This window comes from Argiope bruennichi, chromosome 2 (assembly GCF_947563725.1).
Source record: "Argiope bruennichi chromosome 2, qqArgBrue1.1, whole genome shotgun sequence".
NCBI lineage: Eukaryota > Metazoa > Arthropoda > Arachnida > Araneae > Araneidae > Argiope > Argiope bruennichi.
This window is the reverse complement of record NC_079152.1, coordinates 61,649,791-61,673,922: the sequence shown is the minus strand read 5'-3', so window position 1 is coordinate 61,673,922 and position 24,132 is coordinate 61,649,791. Positions and strand designations below refer to the sequence as shown.

At 29.5% G+C, this 24,132-nt stretch overlaps 2 protein-coding genes across 3 annotated transcripts in view; one reads left to right on the top strand and one right to left on the bottom strand.

The window, feature by feature from the left end:
* The window catches only part of LOC129954686 (uncharacterized), a 156,618-nt gene extending 152,985 nt beyond the window's left edge, over positions 1 to 3,633 (bottom strand). The window contains exon 1 of the mRNA XM_056068161.1: positions 3,467 to 3,633. The gene's annotated coding sequence lies outside the window, so the exon portion shown is untranslated. The remainder of the gene's footprint in view (positions 1 to 3,466) is intronic.
* Positions 1 to 24,132, top strand: part of LOC129954722 (caspase activity and apoptosis inhibitor 1-like) — a 418,487-nt gene that overhangs the window by 118,612 nt on the left and 275,743 nt on the right. Inside the window, exons 1-2 of one of the 2 annotated variants that reach the window (XM_056068166.1) lie at positions 4,121 to 4,263; positions 23,207 to 23,238. The gene's annotated coding sequence lies outside the window, so the exon portion shown is untranslated. Of the gene's footprint in view, positions 1 to 4,120; positions 4,264 to 23,206; positions 23,239 to 24,132 lie in introns of those variants that run through there. The other variant, XM_056068165.1, reaches the window with a different exon arrangement.

The following is a 24,132-nucleotide window of genomic DNA, read 5'->3' as shown; positions in this document are numbered from 1 at the left end:
TTTGTAAAAAAGGAAATTAATCTTATTTTATTTTCACTTTTTACACAACAACAATATTTGATAGTGAAACACTATATATTTTATGTATAATGAGTATAAAGTACTATTTCTAGCCATTTCGTTATAAAATTTTTAACGCAAATACTTTTCTCTGCCCTAAATACTTTTCTCTACCCTAAATACCTCTAATTTCTCTACCCTTTTCGTTAATGAATTGCATTAAATGTGGTTACTCCACTATCTGCATAAATTTTGATTATTTTATTGAGTTATATACCGTGTAAGCCATTACAAATATTCAAATAAGTAGATGGGTGCTTCGATCATCAGGTGGTCTCAAACTCTAGACAAAACAATGCTTCTTTCTCTGTCTGCTAATTTGCTACCATTAAGTTTATTTAGAGCTAAGAAAAATTGGATGTATATTGCAGTGTTGTTATGTATTGGTATTCTTTTATATTAGAAATAAAAAAAATGCCAACACATGGATAAGTATGTGAATGATAATTGTTTTATTTACTTTTTCAATTTCTTCATCCTGTTTTTCTCTGCATTTATTGCTATTTAAATTGATATAGTAGTCTATGTATCGAAAGACTAAGAGTTAGTCAAGTAAAATTACGTTTTCTCTTTTTGTTTGTATCTTGTTTGCTCTTACATCTAAATTTTTATATTTATATTGAATTTTTCATTAAAATGCTTTTATTTTATCTTTTGAAACACCATTATTCTAGTTTCAAGAGTCAATATAGTAAGGAAAATGTAACTCATAATACAAAGCATAGTTGCAACAGTTACCGATAAATCGTTTACATTTTGTGAATATAATTTTTGTTAAATTTCGCAATAGTATAGCAGGACTTAAATGAGAAGTTGTATGATTTCAAAAAATATATTAGACATTTTTTGTGGTAATTAACATTTAGCAGATAAAATTGATTGCATGCATAGTGAAATTCATTAGAACATAACATCAAAATTGTAACAATAAAATATTTTCGAATATATGTATTTATATTTACTATCTTAGTTTTTGTATTTTTATGATAATCTTAAGTTATAATCAGGATGATGGAATTTATCGCTTAGTAAGAAATATTGAATCGCAAAATTCATCTTTTAGAAGATAATTCATGATTAAGTTTTATTATTCAAACACGGTTGCTTTTTTAAGAACATATTTTAATTTTTAGTATATTTAATTATTTAAGGTTTGAAATAATTCTAAATTGTGTAAATAAGGAGCACACACTCACACGCTTGCTTGTTGAACAATAATTTTAGAAATCATACTTTTAGTAGAAATCATACTGTTTGTTTAAATAATCATGCATATTTAAGTTCAAAGTATCATTCACTCTTTTTCAAATAAATTCTTTATTAATTTTAATAGTCAACAAATCAAGTTAATTTTGGTTTTGCATAATGCTTTGAACGCATATAACGAACGTAAGAACTTTTACTAAAGGTAGTGGATTTTCCTTTAAAACGTTAAATTTAAAAGAAATTTAAGCTACGCTTTGTAATACATTCAGTTTTAAAATTTAGTTGTTCGCAGGAAGAAAAGGAGAATTTTATGTAAAATGCTGTTTTAATATACTGAAATGCATTTCTAAATGATACCAATGTTTTTAATAAGAATTTTTTTTAATTATAAGAAACAACATTATTTTTATTTCTATTGTTTGGAAAGAATTTTTTTTAAATTTGTATTTTAAGAATTTGATGGCAAAAGTTGGCTGAAATGACACAATTTTCATTCAACAGGTGTGATTGAATTAAAAAAAATAATCAAAAATCAACTTCTCGTCTCATAACTTCTGAATACACAAATGAATCATATTTTAGTTATTTATACATAGCAATAACCCATTCGCAATATTGAGATCGAGTTGTTAATCTATTTATATTACGGAGAAATCTACCGTAAAGTTATGGAAAACATTTAAGTGAGTAATGATTATTCATTATTCGGAAATGAATTCCTTGTCATTTCAATAATTTTTTAACTTGATCCTATCTGCACGGTCCCTTTCTCAACAGGTGTGAGCAAAATTAGTTTACTTTTCCCGTCCTGGCAAGTTTTCTTATCCAAATATAATATATTATTTATTATATTATGTAAATATTACCGGATTGCATGCATTCTAATCAAGAACAATTCGAAGATAAATTAAAAAACTGCAGATGAACAAAATCAGAATTATAATCTCTCTATATTATTGTGATCGAAATATAAAAATTTGTTTACATAATAAAATATCCCTAACAAGTATTAGCGGATTTCGTATTATTTTAAGATAAATCAGTGATTTTCATTTTATGGCAGGCACTGACCTAGAGGCTCATTTACTGAAAATACACAAAGAGGGGGTAGAAAGGCGATAATATTTAAAAGAAGATGAATCAAAATGGAGAAAAAATGCATTAAATCATATATAAATGAAACTCCATCGTTATTACTTTAAACAATGTTTAGGGTTGATAAATATCTATTATCAGCGCTTAGTTAATTGATATTACGATATTAATTCAAAATTCATGAAAAGAAAAAGGGAACAAATTCGATAAAAGTAATTTCAGAAGAGTGTGATTAAAATTATTTTCGGAATTCGGAAATTCTAAATTTTCAAATACGCGGAATCGCGGAATTAAAAAAATCAAATAAATATAAAAGAAATAAGAAGCATTTAAATTTTCCTCTTCTTGGCTATCGAAGTATGAAGAATTGTTTGCATCACCAAGCGCCTACAACAGTTATTAATAAACCATGTATAATTAAAACAAACAATTAATGAATTGATTAAATTAGTTAGAAGGGTTCTTCCAATTATCCTTTCAACTGTCCTATTTAATGCAATGCTAATGACATTTTAATCCAAATCAACAGCATTATTAACAAAATTCATTATATTAACTAAGAAAATATTAGTTAACTTCATAGTTCCAGGTTTAAGGAAAAGAACTGATTTTTAAAAAGTGCATATCGCTGATGATTTTTCTCAAAATCTGTTTTCTCTCCTTCCAATCTAAGAATAAGGTTTCTTTCACACAGCTAAATATTTAAATACGCAGATACGCAAACGGGATACATTTATTCTAAGTTTAAAATAGAAAAAAAAATTAAATTAAAAAGCAGTTAATTATTAAAAATTATTATGTACAAACAAAATCAAAGTAAACTAACGAATATAAGACCCCGTTTACATAACCAAATATAAAAAAGAAGATGTCTATCCTCGCTTTAAAGTAAACAGATAAATTTAAAAGTGATTAATGGTATAAACATCACTCATCTTATCCAAAATAACTTTCCCTTCTTGAATTATTCAAACTCAAATATAACGCTTTGTCAACTTATCCAAACATTTGTATTAAGTAAAAGCGGACGGCATGTGCTGGAAATTTAAAGTAAGAATGCAAATTTAAAAAAAGTAATTAATTGTATGAAAAAAACGGAACTCACCGGCGGCAATCTTTCAAAAGAAGAGAAGAGATCTCTCGGTTATGTTTAGTCTATTAACAACAACAACGATACACGAAGAAGAACAACATCAAACAACAGACGACGACGAGAGAGAAGAAAAGAAGAGAAAGACGATGAGTGACGTGCGTTCTAACAGTTCTCATCAAGCGATGAAGATCAAGTGACAGTTCGAAACGCACGCGCTCGCTGCAACCGATTCTCGACTTGGCTAATGAGGGGGACCGACCAAGCGCGTGTGCAGTGCTCCGCTCACTACTTTAGAGACTATTCACTCGCTCGGGCCGGCCGTACACAAAAGCCACGTGGTCTTTTCGCCGCGCACCTTCTGCGATGGAGAAAGCCACGCCTATTTTAGAATCGCGCACTTTCGCTCCTTTTCCAACCTTCCTTCGCTCACTACACGGCAGAGAGCTCTGGAGAGAGGAGATGTGGGAATGTGTTATTGTCGTTTGCGGGATGTTTTTCTTTGTTTTTTTTTTCTCCCTCACTCCCCTCTGGTTGTTTAACTTATCCGCTGCTGCTTCGATTTTTTTTTCTCCTGTTGTCGCTGCTTTGTTTTTCTCGCTTCTCTTTTACACGTTTTTATTTTTTTGGTTTGTTAACCACTCTGTCGTTTCGCATCGAGCTATCTGCTTGTCTATCGTATGAGGAGGGTTACCTTTTATTTGAAGGAGTGAGTGTTAATGATCGCTGCGAGATGGTTCGCTTGCTCCGCCGGCGAGCTTTTAACAGTTTCGGCGGGATTTTCGAACGTGGCGGAACTCTTTTTCTCTACGGTAAGCCATGTTCCATTTATGCTTCCATGCTTTGAGTGTAGTTTGTTTGGAAGGCTCGTTGATGTTTGTCTTGCTTTATCTGTCAGTGGTGTTTCCTGAGACATCAGGGTGGGTTAAGCAATCTCTGTGGCATATTATGATTTTTTTCTTCTCTTTTACAGTCATCATATTTGACTTCAAAAAAGGTGCGATAATATTAAGATGTTTGGCGTCTGAGACATGTGTACAGACGTTTACCCCCCCCCCTCCCCAGCTCATCCCCGTTACTACATTACTAGTGTTATCTTTTTCTGAAAATTTGGAGATGACTAAATTATTATAAACTATTACTTGTATTGATCTAATGAAGAATATGAGGTATCGATATCCTATATACAAGTTTCTGCGAAAGGGCACTAATTAAACAAAATTTTCTACTCTCATATTTGAAGATAGGAGCTTTCTGCTTTCAAATCTGAAAGCAGCACTAAGTTCCGGTTGTTTTACCATCTATATGTTACCTGTATAATCCTCTAACTTGAGTGATTTTTTTAAAAATCTTTTTTTGGTGTATAAAAATTGGGAATTGTTTTTAATTGTTAGTATATAATACTTCTAATCAAACGCAGTTATCATCATTATAATCATTATTACTTGTAAAAAAGATCTGCAATTCATATGTTTTGCTATATTCATCGCGTTGTCATCTCCTTAGAAATTCTAAGAGAATAATTTCTACCTTTCCCTGATTTTACCAAATTTTTATGTACTAACCATTTTAATATTACTGTGAAACCTCGTTTAACAAACATAATTCATTTCCAAATCTTGCACACAATGCGAAATATTTATTAAGTAAAATAATTTTTCCTCAGAAATCCATGTAAAATAAGACAATGCACTCCATTTCTGAAAAAAATACACAAACAATTTTATAATAATGCAATTTAATGTTTATAATGCATGCATTTTTTACAAAAAAAAAAAAAATGTCCAAAGAGAAATATCTTTCGTTAAGCTGCAAAATAAGACACAGCATTATCTTTAAAGAAATTTTTAAGGCACATAGCTACTACCTTATGAAGGTTTGCTTCTCAACATACCATCATCTCCCTTGTTTGCATTTTTACGTCTATATTTCTTTCTCTCCTGACCAAATCTCTGCTGCATCTTTTTGCTGTGCACAGAATGCAGCTCTATAAGATCTTCATGGATTATATTCTTGCACTAGCTCATCGATGTCATTGCTATTCACTTCTAACTCCATAATCTTAGGCCGAAAACAAAATCTCATCAATTAAGGTTTCAAAAATACTTGCTGCAGCATATGACGACCGGGTGATGTCCGCGTCACTCATTCTGCGAAACCTTATTCGTTAAGCGAGTCTCTCTCTGTCTTTCTCTTTTTTGTGTGTTTGTTATTTGGGGTGCCCATTAAGTGACGTTTAACTGTATACGGGGAATGCTTTTTAAACGAAGATGAGTAATTATCAGTTTTGTTCTCATTTTGCTGTTCATAGGTAAAGGACTTTTTTTTTCTTTTCTGTCGATAAGCTGTTCTTTTTTTCTCTCTCTCTCCCTTTTCTCCCGATGAGCTAACAATAAGGGGCAGGCGTATCATAACGATGCCTTTTTAACAAGCAGCACAGAAACCTATTTTAAGATTCGTGGCGGACGTTCATAACGTTTTGTCTACGATAGGGCCCTCAAGTTTCTCTGCGAACGTAATTTTTATTGATTATTTTAGATTTAACATGGCAAAATAAAGATCTTCGTGTATGAGTCTGCCATGAATATGTGACTCCGGTTAATGACTGGTGATTGAGCTTAGAAATTGCATTTTCTCAGATTTGAGACCTGATTACTCTAAAAACTTTTGGTAGAAAAATCTATGGTAGATATTTGTTTACCCATGTACATTAGAAGCGATGTTAAAATTCGGAGTGGGGATTATTGGCTTAGGTATCATCCTTGTTGCCTGACTGTTATTTCAAATTAAGAGATTGTCTTGAAACAATCTTACTGTTACTGTCCCCTATAAAACTCTAATTAAGTAATGCGAATTAAATATGATTTACAAAATAAACGCTGCTTTCAATTCAATACAATTATCAGAATTATCTGATAAAATAACATGTAGAAAAGGAGTTATACTTATTTGCTGATAGCATCTTTTATGGCACTAGGGTACCGAAATTGTATGGCATCTAAATAGAAACGCAAATACAGAATATTACATTATTAAATAGTGATAAGGTCATTCAGAGACATCTAATTTTTGTTAAATTGAATTGTCTTTTTATAATTCAAGTCTCATATCGAAAAAGGGTGCAAAATTATTTCTTGATTCTGCTTCTCTATTACACCGTCTAAGTATAACAGCAGTAAATATATAACATTCTGAAAATATTTTGAATATTTCGAATTTAAATAATTGTTTTAGATCGTTATGATATGAATAAAGGATCATTCACATAATCCTCTAATAACGAAATGCATTAATCTTGAGGATAATTTGCAAGTTCAAATTTCTTAGAAAAATAATTAAAATAAATGAAATTAGAAACTAGCTCTTGAAAATCTTTGTGATCTGGGAATTTTTATAAGTGGTATCACATGGGATTATAACTTTCAGGATCTTTTTTCTATTACATTATTGCCCTTGTGCTTTATGGTATAGATTCTGAAAAATGAATTAGGATATTTCGGAAAATATTTAATACGAATATTCTTTGCTTACGTTTAGATTATACATTTTACTTGGCCTACTAAAACTTTGAATGTGTGATTAGTCGACCTCAGTTATTTTAAATATAGGCTATAGTGTTCTTATGATATAGAAGACTTATACGTATCTTTTTTTTTACAAGAAATTGAAATAAATTAGAAAAATATACTTATTATATGATTAGAAATCACTGAATTTTCTTTTTGTAACATCTTAAAAATTCATACTCTTTAGCAGAAATATTTGCACATTGCTGGGCACCTCTTCTAGAGACCGCTTTTCGGAAAGAAAAAAAAATGTCACAATATCAACTTTGGGAAATAAATTAATTAATGAAGCCTTAATAAAATTAATTATTGATTAATATAGAGAAACTCGATTTAAGTTAGCTATAAAAAGATAGGTTCATATTGTAATATCTGCTTTTTTAAGATTATATGTCTTCTAACTGGACGAAGTTATGTAATAAGCTACAAAGTCCAATACAAATCAACTTAGAAATATTCGAATGCTATATATCTTCCCCACACTAATTACAGGATTACCGGTTTTTTCCTTCATTGCAGCAAAGTGAATTTGGATTTATTTTTAATGATAAAGTATGCACATGCAAGCCCAATTTTTGCCAGTGAATTCGAAATCTTTAAAGTAGCAACTAGTTCTTAATTATACAACTACACCCAAAATTGATGCTTTATTTCTAAGAACATTATTAATAACTCATTTAGTAAGCATGTAAATGCAATTTCGACGTTGTTTTTCAATGATAATAATGTCGAAAAAACTGATCTTGATTTTTTTTAATTAGATATTAGTTATTTATTTATTATTTTTTTTTTATTGCAACAATCGTAAATTTATCCGCATTGATTATTTCTTATGATTCGAGAAACAATCTCAATGTGTCAAAGACCTTCTTTCTGTGTTTTGAATTCTTGTAAATCTAACTCCTTCACATTTACGTCATCTGTCTAGTCACATTTTCCCACAACTTCCCACATTCTTTCTCTCACAAGTAGCTACAGAATCATTAAGGAAGTTTTCGCATAAAAACAGTGAGATGCAATTTATTGTTAAGGATACTTCACGAACGGAGTTTTTGGAAATATGATGATCAATCTCCTAATTTGTGATCGACACTTCAGAATATCAGAAATCGAGATGAAAGCGGGCTTCATACAAAACATAGTAACATGAAAAGCGCATTAAATAAATATTAGAAATACAAGGAAATAATGAAATGTATGGGTTGTCGAGATAATTAATATTAGATAGGCTAGATTGCATTCCCATAAAGTTGTTAACAGCACTTGTATTAATCAGTATTTGTATCAGCATTTAATTCTTAGACAATATTTTGTTTATTAATTTTTATTTTCTGATAATTTGGTATTGTTTTGGTAAAAGGTCTGTGATGTCCACAAAAATATTATTCCATGCATTAATTGAAACATCAGATAGATGGTGTCTCAAAATGTTGAAAAAGAGGAAGCCTGGGAAAATGCATTAAATATAATGATCTTTTTTTAAAAGTAAAATATATTTAAAAAAAAGAGTCGTTATAGAAAGAGAAATTGAAAAATGTAATATAAAAGAACGCAACCTGGAAGTTTGGGACTGTTGGTGACCTACTGATAAAATCCGTAGATTTCAGATTCGGTAGATTGTGGGTTCAAGACCGTATTCCACTGACGATCTGCCATATATGGAATTCAGGTACAAGGAATATCTGAAATTCAGAATCAAACGCTACCGCATTAGTATCTGGAAATTTGGTGTTGGGGATGATGATTCATGATCTGTTTTTGTCATCTGAGCTTTGCCATTTTAAATAATCTTCGTGTAGCTTCACAACAAGTTATTATTCAGTTGAAATAAACTGAGTAACATGTAAATTGTAACTTTTGAAAGCCTTCCAAAAGCTAATGTGTTCACTTATATTCAAATATGCTAATCAAACAACAGATACAGAATTGATAACTATGTTGAAGTTACCTCAGGTCTTCCAAACACTCTGGGGTAATCTGAATGACGAATGCTTCAGATTACTCCAGGTTTGAATTTTTGAAAGTTTCCCAAAAGCAAATGTGTTCGCTTATATTCATATATGCTAATCAAGCAAGAAATATAGAATTGGTAACTATGTTGAAGCTACCTCAGGTCTTCCAAACACTCTGAGGTAATCTTGATGGCGAACGATTATCGTTGATATATTACGGAAGTGAGAACTAAATAAGAGCCATCTAAATTTGAGCTAAATTTCAACAATCACCGCCACTGTATTATTCCTTTAGTAGCGGACGGGTCCAACTTTGTAATGGAGATAACTTAATGTAATTCATTATTTTACGGGGAAGCGACAGCTTGCTTACTTATTCTCCAACCTCTCATCCAGGAATTCGTTCTGCTCTTCTTCAGTAGCAGAGGTTCAAAAATGATTTAAAAAAAGCTTATCCCTGATTAATTAGGTTATTCAGAAAAAATTTATTTAATGTTCTCTTCTCAATCGGGAATTAAAATTTGTTGTACATTTTTAAAATTATGAAAGGAATGTACACTGTTTAGGTATCAAATTCACACATTTTTTTTTAATTCTTGGTGGCAAGGAATATATTAGGAATTTGTTTTTGCCAATTTCATTTTTTAAAAATAAAATGTCATTTCTAACGAAGAGCTGCAACAAAAGATAATGTTTTAATTTGGATGGATTTTATTGAAAATCAATTGATTCTTCGTGACTTACGCCTTATTCGAGTAAATTCATAGCCAACAGTTTTGTAATGAGAAAGGTGTGAGACTTTTTATTTTATTTACGCACACGTTCTTAAAGTCGTTTGGGAAAGTTGTTGAAACGCTTATGATTGGATTTGACGATTTAATACCTCTTCTTTAATAAGTAACCTCATCATTCCATCCATAATTCAGCTAATTCATACTGTAGCAAAACCATTTTAAGTGCACTTACTCGCGTTGCAAAATAAAATACTATTATGGAAAAATTTTTATCGAAAGATTTATAGGTTTGTTACAGTTTTATATTGTAAAGGGAATCTATATAAAACCATGTTGTCTAGAGGCTGACGCAGTTTTTACCCCTGAGTTATAAAAAATGCTTTTTGTGGGAATATGGGCTGTATTTCACAAGTTCTGTTTTATTGTACTAATCATTATTATAATCATAATTACAGCAACGTTTCTAAACGTAAGAGAATATGGGAACGTTTTAAATTCAATTTTTTTCTCTGTTCCCTTGAATATAATGTTATCTATTAGCATATAGTTAAAATATTGTCTATATTTCGAATTTATGACGGTCAATTCAAAGTAATGGCTGCAAATAAAAGAAGGCTGTTTTTATTTCTGAAGTTACTTGGTTAAACAGGTCTGTTCCTTACATCATCAATGAATGCAAATGTACAATTAGTTGAGGTTTTTAATTAACCCTAGGGTTTTAATGTTGTGCAAGTTATGCAATCAAAAACAGCAAAAAAAAAACACCCTCCGAAAAGGTTTTAATTTGTATAATTTGTATATATTTTATTGCATCATTTTTGTGTTGAAAATGTTGCGTACAAACTATTTTAAACTTATTCACTTATTTATTAAAATTTTTATTTTTTAATTATTAAAAATTTTAAATTATTTAAATTATTACATAGTTATTAAAATTTATAAGATGTTTATTTATTATTTACGTTTTATTAACTAACTTAAACTATTTACACGTGACTCACGCCTATGAATCACATTTCTCTCTAACTGGGTGGCATCTTCTCGCTATAATAATGTAATAATGAGGAAGTCATTTAATTAGATAAAAATCAAGTGGCGTCAGCGGTAATCAACGTATTTATTTAGAAAAACATCTTTACTAACATTTTCAGTTAAAATTTTGTAAAGTTTTTCTTTTGCTGCATTCATTTTTTTTATCCATTTTTTTTCTTCTTAATTCTATTTTTTGGAAAAATACACTTTTTAATTGCATTCGTTAGTTTCGAATTAAGGAAATTCCAATTGTTCTGATTTTTGGTTTCACCATTTTAAAATATAAGGAATTCCTCTGATTGAAGTTAATTAATACAGGACTGCCTATCTACAGCTGTGAAATATTCTTTAAGAGGAAATTAAGGTCAAAGAAGAAAGTTTTGAGGGCCCTTGAACAAAGCAGAGGATGTTTAGATAGTGTGGCTAAAACTAGTTTTGTAAAATTCAGGGTATTTCAAGGTTGAAATTGTTTGTGGTTTCACATTTTCTACAAACTGCGCATTTTTTTTTCTCCTGTGCATTAAAAGAAGTAGAATTATTTAATCATACATTAAGCCACACCATCTGTCTGCCTATATACAATACATGTAGCTTTTTTACAAGTTATTTTATCGTTTTTGTTTAAAGTCTTGACAGTTTATTTAAAAATTAAAAATATGTTATTAATGTGTTTTAGTTATTACTGCTAATAATTTGCTTAATTCTATAAATCAAGTGATCGTATTTCCTATTAAATACTGAATTCACTCATAACATTTATAACCACATTTACGAAGTTGCAACTTATGCAGTTTCCTAGATCAATTCAATTATAAAATTATATTCATAAGATCAGTCAGTTGGGTCCCTTCCGTTTTCTATCATAAAGTTACTAGTTGCCTTCTTATCATTCAATTATTGCTGACTTCTTACCATTTAAGAACTTCTGCATTATTTTATAGCACTGACAGTAAATGATGCACAAACTTAACTTTCAACCATTGCAATAAAAGATGCAAATTATCTAAAAGTGTTTAAATATGGCACATGAATCGTCCTTATTACTTAATGTTTAATGGCCACAATCAAATGTAAACAAATCATCATACGAACGTTTCATATTTCTTCATTGATCATTTTTGCAGCTGTATTTAATTCAATACTTCACTTGGTTAATTAATGGAGCTGCAAAATATTATTAGAAATGTTCAGGAAAAGATTCACCGCATCATCGAAACCTCATTTCGTTAGAGGAAAGAGATGTAATAGAAATTATGACTCTGGCATCAAACAGAAAGGTAATCTAACGCTAAATTAACAGTTGCTAGACCGGTAATAGCTATGCCGGGTATAGTTAAAGTATAAAACCCATTAATTCATGCAATATGATAAGTTTTTCAGGCTATATATCTGAAATAACTCAGTTGTTCTCTTTAACTACAATACATATATATGTTTTAATTTTTTTAGCAATAATTTTTTGTAAATTTACATTCATACGCTTTGTTCCCTCATATGCTCGTGTCATAAAACTATGTGAAATGTTATTGAAAATACACCGTATTAATAATTTAAATACTAGAAAAGGGGAGAACAAGTTAGTTACCAAAGGCGACCAATTAAAACTTAAAACAAAAGTACTAAACATAACAATAGTTCTAAAAAGGAGGGGAAGAGCTACGAATACAATCCTTAAATTCTTTTATATGATAGGAAGCAATTTCACAGACATACGAGGAGACATTGGTGAAACTCTATGGTCTATGGTGAAAAACTAGGGTGGTAAACTATTATATTGAAACCTCAATTTTCATAAGCAATTTCAATCTTGTTAGAAATAGTTTTACGTAATCATTTTTTAATAAAATATAAATTCATGCGTTTAGAGCTTAATGGAATTAATATTAAAATAACATTTTTTCTAAATACTTCTAAGAAAATTACGTAATGCTTCACTACAAGTAACAGTACAGTATTATTAATTTGTGTTTCTATAATGTATGTTTGTTACTGTCTCGCATATTTCAATCACATATTCAATCAAGCCTGTTTCTGTAATACAAATGATGTTCTGACTGAAATTTACATAAAATATTGTTACCTACAAGATTACTCATTTTTCATGATAGGAAATTATCACTTATCATTACTTTTATAAAAATACATGAACTTTTTTGTTTATAGTGTTTTTCGTAATGGAATTCTTCTTAAAGGGTTTAAGTTTTTGAATGTAAAATCATTATAAAGGAATTTAAAATGATATCAATTAATGCAATCGAATTTCCCCTAAGTTTTTTCTTTTACTTTATACTACCCTTTAATGCTCACAAAATATATTTTCTCTATTTTCCATGATGATCAGCGCGAGGATATTAAAGTTCTGAAAATAATATTTTATCGTAAATATCCATCGTCTTGCATTTACTGTACATTTTATATTTGTGTACCAATCTTATTTGCAATACACTGGAAAAAAATTATTAGGTTAGTCCGAAATGAAATGTCGTAAGCAATTTTATCATATTGCTACTGTTTACCTTTTTCATGTACAGCTGAATCATGTTTGTAGTTGACGAAGCTATTTTTATGTAAAAGAAATCCATTTATTCTAAGAAAATGTTTGCTCCATGTGATTTTATATTGTTCTATCTGTAGAGTTTCGTTGTTTTTTCCCCCGCTTCGAATTTAACAGCGACAAGCAATGGCAGATTTAATCTATTTGTGGACTTAAGCAAAACATATTATGAGGCATTCACTTTTAATAAACTGGTCAATTTAGTTTCACGATCGGAAAGTGTTGCTTCTTCATTTAATTGTTTTGGACCAAAACTGCCCAACATTTGTGTTTATACACAATATTATTGAAGCAGATACAGGTCTTTATTGAACAGATCCATTATGATGGTCAACATTAGGATGGATATATAGCTGAATGACCGCAATGAAACGCACAACAACTCGGTCCATTATATTTGGTAAATCGTTAACATCATTTTAATAATAATAGAATTTTTATTTTTATTTTATAAATTCATTTCTTTGTGAAATAGAAAATTAATTTTTTAAACTGACCTGTTTGCAACCCCTTTTAATTTAGCTACTCTAGACTACTAAAAAATCCATCACTAGTGCTCCATATGTATATATATGGCTTTGAAAAGTGAAATAATCACATTATTATCTTACTTTCGAAGTTACTTTCCCACCCCTGAACTCAAATGTTAATTGAAGAAGATGTGATGAGTAATTCCACGGAGCACCTGAACTCATTGATCCTTCATCTCCGAGACCTAATAGTTATTTTATTTGCGCTCAATTAAGAAGTTGATTTGAACCTGAATATCTTAATATCTTTCTGTTGTTTTATCTACAATGGAATTAGTGTTAGAGAGAAAAAAAAAAGGAAAACAAGATAAAATAAAATAAATTAAAGTAATATAAAAATTATATAAAATAAAAGAAAGTTGAGAGGAATACCTGATTTTTTTTTCTTTTACTTTGCTAGTATTGGCATTTCTTCATCTTTTCCAATTGTCTGGTTTCGCAAGGGTTCTTGTTGGGTCAATGAATGTGACTTTCCTTGTTAGCCCTGAAAAGGGTATATACAGTCATCTTTCATTTTCCTTTTGATGTTAGTCACCAAGGAAGAGTGTCCTGGGTCGTCTTTTTTTCTTGGGATTTCCTGGGTCATACTTGGGGATATTTGCCATTGCTGTGTTATTGTAGTTGTCTATTATATGGACGAAATTTTCTGATAGTTTTTAAAAATATTCTGCTATTGTTTGTACTTAATAGTTTTTTAAGTATTTGTTTGTTTCTAACGAACCACGGCTCTTTGGCTATTTCTCTAGTTATTCTATTTTGTGTAGTTTCTAATTTATTTATGTACGATTTTTCTGACGCACCTCATGCTAATGATGCGTAGCTCATTATTGACCTGATTATGGTCTTGTACAGTAATAACTTATTATTCAGAGAGAGTCTGGACTCTTTCCCCATCATGGGGTATAGTTTCGATTTGCATGCTTTGACTTTATTCCTTAGGTTGTGTATCTGTTCTTTGTATGTGACTCTTTGGTCCAGCGTGACGCCAAGGTATTTTGTTTTATTACTCCAATGGACATTTCTCCTAAATAGTTTTGGTTGGTCCAGGATATTTCTCTTTCTCGTAAAGCAGACAGCCTGGCACTAACCTTCCACCTGATTAACCATCTACTAAGCTCTTCCAGATAGATGTTAAGCTCATCCACGATGTTAACTCTTAACTGGGGAGATGAAATTTTAGGACTGAACTGGGGTGGTGCGGTCTATGAGACCGTATTTCATTTACACTCAAATTAAATTTTCTAATGAATGTATTAGTATGAAAAACTGCCAATATATTTTACAGATATTTTTCTTGATATATAGATATGTTTTAGGAATTTTTCAAAATATATTATCATTGAAAAAAGTAAATGCGTTGGAACATACATTTTCTTCTCAAATTACATGTTACAATAAATAATATTCTTGAAAAAACGTATTACTTTTTACTTTTTAAATTATATTTGTTTTTACAGTATATGAAGGTATATAGACGACAATATAATGTTAAATTCAACAATTATATGAAAAAAAAAACTAACAATGGATAAAATTGGCCGTTTTTGTATCGGCTTGTGTGACTTTCATAGCACGATTTTCTAGGGCATTTTAAACATACAAGTTAAGAACTAGAATAAAAATCAACCTATAAATTCTGTATATATATCTCTTGGTATTTTAATATATTTTGTGAATTTTTCAAAATATATTATCACTAGAAAAATTAATTATGTTTGAACATACATATCAGAATCAGTTGAATGCGAACTTGCATCGAAAAACTCTTCTGTACAATTATTCTTATCACTGAAACCACTTTCTGCTTCATTCAAAAGTGGTTTCAGTGATAAGAATAATTGTACAGAAGAGTAAATCAATGGAGAGGATTCTATCAATGGAGCACTGCTTCATAATAGGATCAGTAAAATAAATGATATTTCGGGCCCACGTTTTAGCGCCATCTGCTAAGCCTTGTTTATCACTAGGACACTAACAGGGAGGTGCGGTCTTAGAGACCACGCTCGAAGAAATAACTGAATTATTTTAAAAAAGCATCCGCTGAAATCAGTTGAAAAATTGCACGTGTATTGAAGACCACAAAACAGAAAGCTACAGGGTCAATCCATTCAATTGAGCTAAAAATAAATAGGGGTGACCAAAAATCCATCGCTAATGGTCTCACAGACCGCACGTCCCCAGTTAAGGGTTAATGGATTCATCGGTGCTCATGATGACAGTGTCGTCAGTGAATAGATATATTTGGGTTTGGCAATTCTTGGGGCTGCGGATATCATTTACGTAGATATTGAACCATAATGGTCCAATCTTGGACCCCTGTACTACTCCAGTCTCAATTACATGTTCTTAGAAGAGATTTCTCCCTTCTCGAACTGTAAAGTGCCTTCCTTGCAAATACGTAGCCATGAGCCTAATTATGCTACCAGGAATTCGCATTTTGATGAGTTTTTATAACAGGCCGTCTTTCCAGACCCTGTCAAACGCCTTGGCGATATCTAAAAACACTGCTCCGGTGCCCCAGTCTTCATCCATTCCCTCTCTAATTGTTTCAGTTATTCTCAGCAGTTGCTGTGCTGTTGAGAGGTTCTTCCTAAATCTGACTTAATAAGGAATAAGATGGCCCTCTGTGATTAAGGTGATTCTTTTAAGTATCACAGCTTCTGCTACTTCACTGACAGAATATAATAGGCTTATATGTCTATAGCTGCTTCGGTCTTGTGGTTTTTTCCTGATTACAGCATGAGGAATATTGCTGCAGTTTTCCATGTGTTTGGGAAATATTGTAGTTTTAGAATTGAATTAATAATTTCAGTGAGTCTGATTATTGATTTGATTGGTAGTCTTTTTATCATTTTGTTAGTTATGTCATCTAATCCGGGACTTTCACCTTCTTTAAGTTTATTTATTATTTCTATTATTTCTGATGGGTCTTAATTGCATGTTCTCTGATATTGCTGTCGATTATTGATGCTCCTTGTTTACTGTTTCTTGATGGTTTCTCCGGTGCGTGTATGGAATTTCTCCAAAAGGTGCTGGACGTTATTTATATTTTGATTCTGTTATCTTGATTCTGATTGCACAAAGAATAACTCATAAATGCAGTCATACCTCGATTAACTAGCGATTCGCATACCGAATAAAACAAAATACAAAACGTTAAAAAAAAAAGAACTGCCTTAAAGAGCGATGTTTCGCAGAACGAGTGATGAAGAGACATCGTGACATTACGAGTAGGACTGGCCTATATTTTATGTATCAATGTGTGTTAAGCACTGGTTTGAAGATAATTCTTATTTCCGTATGAATAGTTTGTCGAACGCGAAACCGAAAGATTTAAGCAAATATCCGGCACTTATTTGCCTGTAAAAAAAAAAAAAAAAAAGGCATTTGCACAGTTGAAAAATACAAATTGCAGTTCTAAAAGAAGTTTTTCAAGCGCTTCTGACATAATTTACTGAATTTTGAAATTAACAGAAATTATAATTTTTGAAAATATTAGCCTCTATTTCCGAAATTTTTTTTAACTGAATCGTAAATTTTCGCATTTCACATTATAATTCAATCATCTTTTTCAAGCTTTTTTGCAGTCATTATTCGAACATTTCTCTTATATATTTAAAGGACGGATGATCGAAATAATTTCATAGGATTCATTTTAAACTAATGGCGTTTCGAATGAGTTTTTTTTTCTTTTTTTCTAATCTTACATTGAAGAAATGAAATTTTTCTTAGGAGAGCTGTCATTTTTTTTCTCTGGTTTCGTAAGGTACTAAATTAAGATACCAAAAATCATGAAAATTTGTATTTTTATAAAATGTTTATGTGGACGCAGAATTCACCGGCCATTGTTTATTGTCGTTAGGCAACAGTCCGTAGCTTTGGATTCCTTACAAATCTGAAATTGTGGAAAGTCTGAGACGTGGATTTTTTTCCAATTGAATAGTTTAAGAAAAAACGAATTTAAGTTTCACAGTTTTGATTATAATGTGAATTTGGTAAGACTTATGATTAGTGTTCGGTTTCCCACCAAGGAAAACATAATTGTTTTAGCCGTAAAAATATTCTAGAAGTTCTTCATCTCGTATGACTATCAGAAATAGTCTTAAATAGATTTTAAGGTTGCGGTAAATATTGTCAGAATTACCGCATTTGCCTGGAAATCGAATTAAAAAGATAATTTTGATGATTGGACATTATTCTTAAGTCCGACTTTTCATACCATCTCTCATTCCTTCAGACAGCAATATGATATTCGAATTCAAACGAAAATAGTTTCCTGCTCGTCTAGATTATAATATAATAAAAAATAAAGTACAAAACCCCAAAAAAATATTTCATGTGAAAAAATTTATTTCATGTTGGACATTTCAGTTTTTTGCCATGAACAATTATATCGGGGCATCTTACGAATAAAATCTTTTGACAGTGAGACTATTGTCTCTTCAAGCACAAAAACAGTTATATAGAGGAAATTCAAACGACTTTTTTCCGATTGATGTAAATAGAATTTTGATTTTTAGACATCTTAGAATTAGTTTAGATTCTTAACTTTCAAATTTTTTTCTAACATTTACATATATTTCTAGAATTGCATTTACATATTTACCCTCTGTTACCAGAAAATTTTAATTTTAAAAATTGATAATTTAATTTTTATTAATAGACACAAAAGCAAGGATAGGAATTTATGCAATTTCAGATGATTAAATTTTACTTTAGCAGTTAAAATACTTATAGTTTCCTATTAGTAAAAGAAACGCATAATTGTATGGCGAGGGAACGTGTAAATTCTTTTAGGATCACGATGCTATTCTTGGGAGTTGACGAGTGGAAGAGCTGAGAGTGTGTCCTCTTACTTCTTTTTATAGGCATTTACATATTAACCGCATGCCTGTAATGAATCGTAAAAAAGGCACTATAGATCGCTTGCTAATAAGTTCTTTCTTAGCTAAAATTTGTCTATGTTTGCCAATGACATACGGTTAATACGTAAATACCTTTTTATATAATCCTAATCCCAAGTACCGTTGACACTAAATTTTCTAATTTCATTGTCATGATCCCTTTTTTTTTGGTGTGCCTTTATTCAGTTTTTTTTAAATTTAATTTTTTGTTCTATAGTTCAGTCAATATTAGGATTATGAAGAAATATTAATATTGGCAGTAAAAATGTAAAATGAAAATAAATTATGCTTCATTTTTATAGTTTATTTTATGTTTTTATGGTTTTGATTGAGTTAATATTCTTTATCTCACGGACAATGCCATAGGGGTTCTGTTAGTTTACTAATAAAATCATTTGACAACATTCAGTCGAGGATTTGTCATTTTCTCTTGAATCACTTCTTCTTTAGTTTGGCGAATTTATGTGTTACTATCTTTTAAGGCTGCACCTAGATAAATTAATGAATAAATTAGGATTTATGTATTGAGATATATACAATATGGATATAATAAAAACAACTAAAAAATTTTAAGAAAGCTCACTTTCTCACTTTTAATAATCTACTAAAATATAGAAAATTATTATTATTTTTATCATTATTTACGTTTCAAAAATTGGAGGTCAAAATTAAAATCGGAAAATTTTAGGAATACTTTTCATATAAATATTCTAACTAATTCTATTCTAATATAAATATTCTAAAAACAGACTAGAATTTTGATCTATTTCGTAATATATCTTAATTCTTGATAGAAGTTCAAGTGTTCTCATTTTTCAATTATTAACAGATATTTCTTTTTCTTTGCTATATTATCTACAGTGCTTTATGTTTTAATAAATTTTTCTTTAAGCTCCAAATTTATTAAAAAAAATATTTTTCTACATTTTGGTACATTAAAAAAATCACACTAATAAAAGTGTGATTTAATTAATTAATTAATTTTTTTTATTATTATTTTAGAATTTCTCACTTTTGAAATATTTCATAATCTGTTATCGTAATTATTAGAAAATCTTGCGATGAATATATATATATATATATATATATATATAATTCAATAACAGGGGCACTTTTCATATTGGATCAAAATTCAATTAAAATTAATCGATAAACTGATAATTAAATTCTGAAAAAATAAAATTTTGTATTGTCATTAAAAAATATAAGTATGCGTCAGAGAATGAGTGAAAATCCATTGAAAACTACCAACTGTAAAAACATTAAACAAAACAAGTCAAAAGCATGCAATAAAAATTAATTATATCTCTAGCCACTATGATAAGTTAAGCAGAATTTCAGATTGATTTTCCTTTTGGGATATGTCATAAGCTTTAATTGTGTTACCAGTTTAGTTTGAAGGAAAGTCGATTTCCCGCCGATGCTTATCTAGACTGTTGCATAAGAGATGACAAGTCTAGGAGAAAGTAGCATAAATGTAATAATTTTCCTAATGCTCTATCAATTTGATGCAAATAAAAATACAATGAGCATGCGTAAAATACAACTAAATGTTTCCTTTTTTTCAATGAATGTCCATATTACTTCCATTAATTTGGTATTCACATTAAAAACTGTGTTACAAAATTTTATAATCTTTAAATAAGGTGCTTAAGTCTTTTATGCTGAAAAAATTGGTAATATACTTTCCCTGATCAAATTGTGGTTTGAAATTTAAAAATTAGCATCTTCTACTTTCAGGTTCACCAATCCATCCCAAGTACCATAAGTTTTTTTAAAATTATTTTTTTATTAATTTATTCATCAGCTATTTCATTTATTCTCAAGTTTATTTTTGAATTTTCCTTAAATCATCCTCTAATAATCATGCTTCATTTTGATCTTTGATTCAAAAATCTGTTTTTATTTATGATATTTCAAACAATGAATAAAGTTTTTCGCCCATTCTGTTTCTGTATTATATATTTTATTCCTTTTTAATTGCTTTTCATTTGTAATGTTATCACGATTGCCGAAATTCACGTGAAGAATTATTCATAATTCTTACAGTTATTTTCTTTAAATTTTTAAAAAAATAAAATTTAGGTTATTTAAAGGTACGTAATATTAAAATAAATAAGGAATCGCCATAATCCTTAAAATGTTTCATCAATTCTAAATGCAGAAAACCAAGCCAAACTCAGTAAATATTGTATATTTATATGTTTTGTTTCAAGTACTTGACAGCAATATCATTAATAAAAGGCAATTTGATGTATCCAAAAAAATATCTTACATTTATTACATTATTTCATTACATTATCTTTTAAATTAAAAATCTGATTAAATTTTGAAAATTTTTGGTGGGCTTCTAGTACCCAAAACTACTTATTAAATTAGTATCTCTAGGTCCGATGACTGCTTTGTAGAGCGTTTTGAACGATATTTGTACTGTGCAATTTACAGATCTGTTGTAAATGCTATCATGTTAATATGTATGACATTAGACAGAAATAAAAACAAATACTCAGATATATCTGCAAGTTATTACTTATTCTGGTATGAAGGCGTTATAGCCATGACTTAGATGTCGCCGTTATAGAGAGACAGAAAATTTCCTATTTTTAGCTAAACTAACTAAAGACATAATGGCAATATAATCCTCGCTTCTTTGGAGATCATGTGACTGTGAACTTGTTGGTACTCATCCTGTTAATATACACGAAGAACGTTTCAATTAAGGAAAAGAGCAATAGTTTTGACAATAGTTTTCAGCCTATCCGGAAACCCCTTATGAGAGATGAGTTTCAGCGATACACAAACCAGTATGAAATGACCTGGCAATTTTAACATTTAAACTCTGAAGGTTTTTTTTTTTTTTTTTTTTTTCCCGTTGAACCAAGAATTATGCTTCGGTCCCTGCTTGTACTAAGTGTATACGTATAAATATTATTTTTATACTTCTAACTAAGTAGGATGCCCAAATTGGAGATCAGAATCGAAATGAATGAATTAGCTTATGAAATCCTGAACTAATTGAAAACCAAACTGCTCTTTGTAGAGCCTTTTTTTTCTGAAGGCAGATTTTCAGACTCTATGAATGAATTTTAAAAAAGAGTCAAATTGAATTTGAAGAATTTATTCAGCTCACCAAGATTCGTTAATAATAATTTTTAAACCAACTGATTGGATTTGTAAAGAAACCAAACAGGAATGTTACAGTTGGCAAGAAGTTCATGAACATTGCTTTCTTGTAACTTGCAGATGCCAACTATTTATTCATTTAATTTTAAAAGAATAAATATTGAAATTAGAAAAAAATACTATAGTTAATATCTGTTTGGTTTTTATATTTTTACAATGGTCTAACCCTTTTCAAATGGAATAATCTTTAGAGCAGAAGGTCAATTGACTTAACATCTTTTTTAAAGGATCACAATCTTGACTTTTCGATTCCATGGATGCAAATATATGCTAAGCTCAGAATTATCATTTTAAAACTCAATTGAGTTTTGCTTTTCATATTCCCATTTCCTGTTGTGACGATTCCATTATTTTTAAAACTAAAGACAGAGGTAAAAACTCCATCACGGCATAAAAAAGGCATACCATCTAATCAATACCAAAAACTGATTTACAACAGAAACAGAAATCTGATTATGCGAATTCCACTGCCACAACGCTTTTTTAATCACGTAAAGTAGAAGGCCGGAACACCTTCTGTTTGGGTTATTCAAATTTTATAATGAATGGAGATTGTTCATGGCCCTTTTCTCTGTGCATCCAGCTTAAAAGGCAATTCGAAGTCATTTTTGGATTTAAGTACTTCTGTCATTTCATTTGTATCCGTTTCCGTTGAAAACCCCGTTCGAAAAGAGTGCTTTTTTTTTTAATGCGCTGGATTTTGTTTCCTTTATGTGCGTTTTCCGTTCTTAAAGGACTTGTGCGTATATTTCATTTTCTTTTATTTATCTCACAGGTTATTATATTTTTTGTAATTTTCGTGAAAATAAAATGTACCGAAGCGTAAAAAAAGTAAGTCTGTTTTGAAAACTTTTTTTAATGTATAATATATGTCGAAACATTGAAACAGGCTCTTTATTTAATTATTTAATATTAGTGAAATAAAATGAAGCCACTATTAATTTATTGCTTTTTATATTTTATTGGCAGTTTTTACATCTGAATGCAGACATATTTTTTGGAATGGTCTACGAACTAGCTCACATAATCAGAATTCTTAACTTGATATGTCACTGAAAGTAACAGTTCTTATGGGAATGTTTTGAAAAAAAAAATATTTTGAAAAACAATTTACATTTAATACTTTAGAAGTAACGTATGAACATTAGTTCTTTTGTGATATAATAATATCAGTTTTGATGATTTTAAAAATCAACTTTTTATTGGTTTATATTTATATAGATGTTGATATATGATTTATTACTATATGATATTGTATGATATTTGCTAAATTTTTTTTTAACATTATGTTCTTTTGTAGGTGCTGAAGAAACTTCACTGTTAGGTGCAGCAGTAAGTTATTATTACTGTAAAATATTTTCTACTAATTAGTGAGTTAATAACTTTTTTTTATGTAAAATGAATGTAGATAATAAGCATTTTTTCATTTACTTTAAATTCAATCATTACTTGTTAAAAATGTCTCTTGTTCTTTTTATCTTTAATATTTGCTTTTTTTTTGTTCCAAATTTCAAGAATTCCGAAGAAGAAATTATTTGCATGCTAGTTTAGAAAAGTTCAATAAAACAAATTTTAGAAGTAGTGATATTAATATTATTAATTTGGGTAACGATTGTATTTCGTAGTCGAATACTTTCTGAAATTTCTCAAAGTTTCAATACTTTTCATATTTCTCAAAGGGTTCTTTTTATTCATTTATTATTATTTTGTTTAGTCTTTAGAATGACATTTCCTTTTCAATTTTATTTCAGAATTATTTCTAATATTTGTTGTACAATTTTCTGAAATTCAAGTATAGTGGCATATCGTTTTAAATTACTACTATTCTTATTAAAAAGTTTTTATTTTTATACTCGCAATTTACCATTGTTTAAAATGAACCATTATTTTTTGTTATTTTGAATCAGAACTCTTCATATATTGAATTATGTGAAGAATCTAATAGAATAGAGATAACTGTATAAATAAAAAATAAATAAAATAGAGCTAATCAGGTTCAAAAACTATAAAAAAAAATTCGTGTTCATGAAAAATAATTGTTTTAAAAACAGTGCATTATTAGTAAGTTTTCAAAAAGTAGATATAAATTAATAAAATCCATTTTTACAGGTGAGTTAGGCTGATACGAATGCTTTTAGTGAATGAGTCGATAATACGAATTTTTCTCTAATCTTTTGAATTTCCTATTTACATAATATTAAAACATCATCTGTGATTCGACATTTT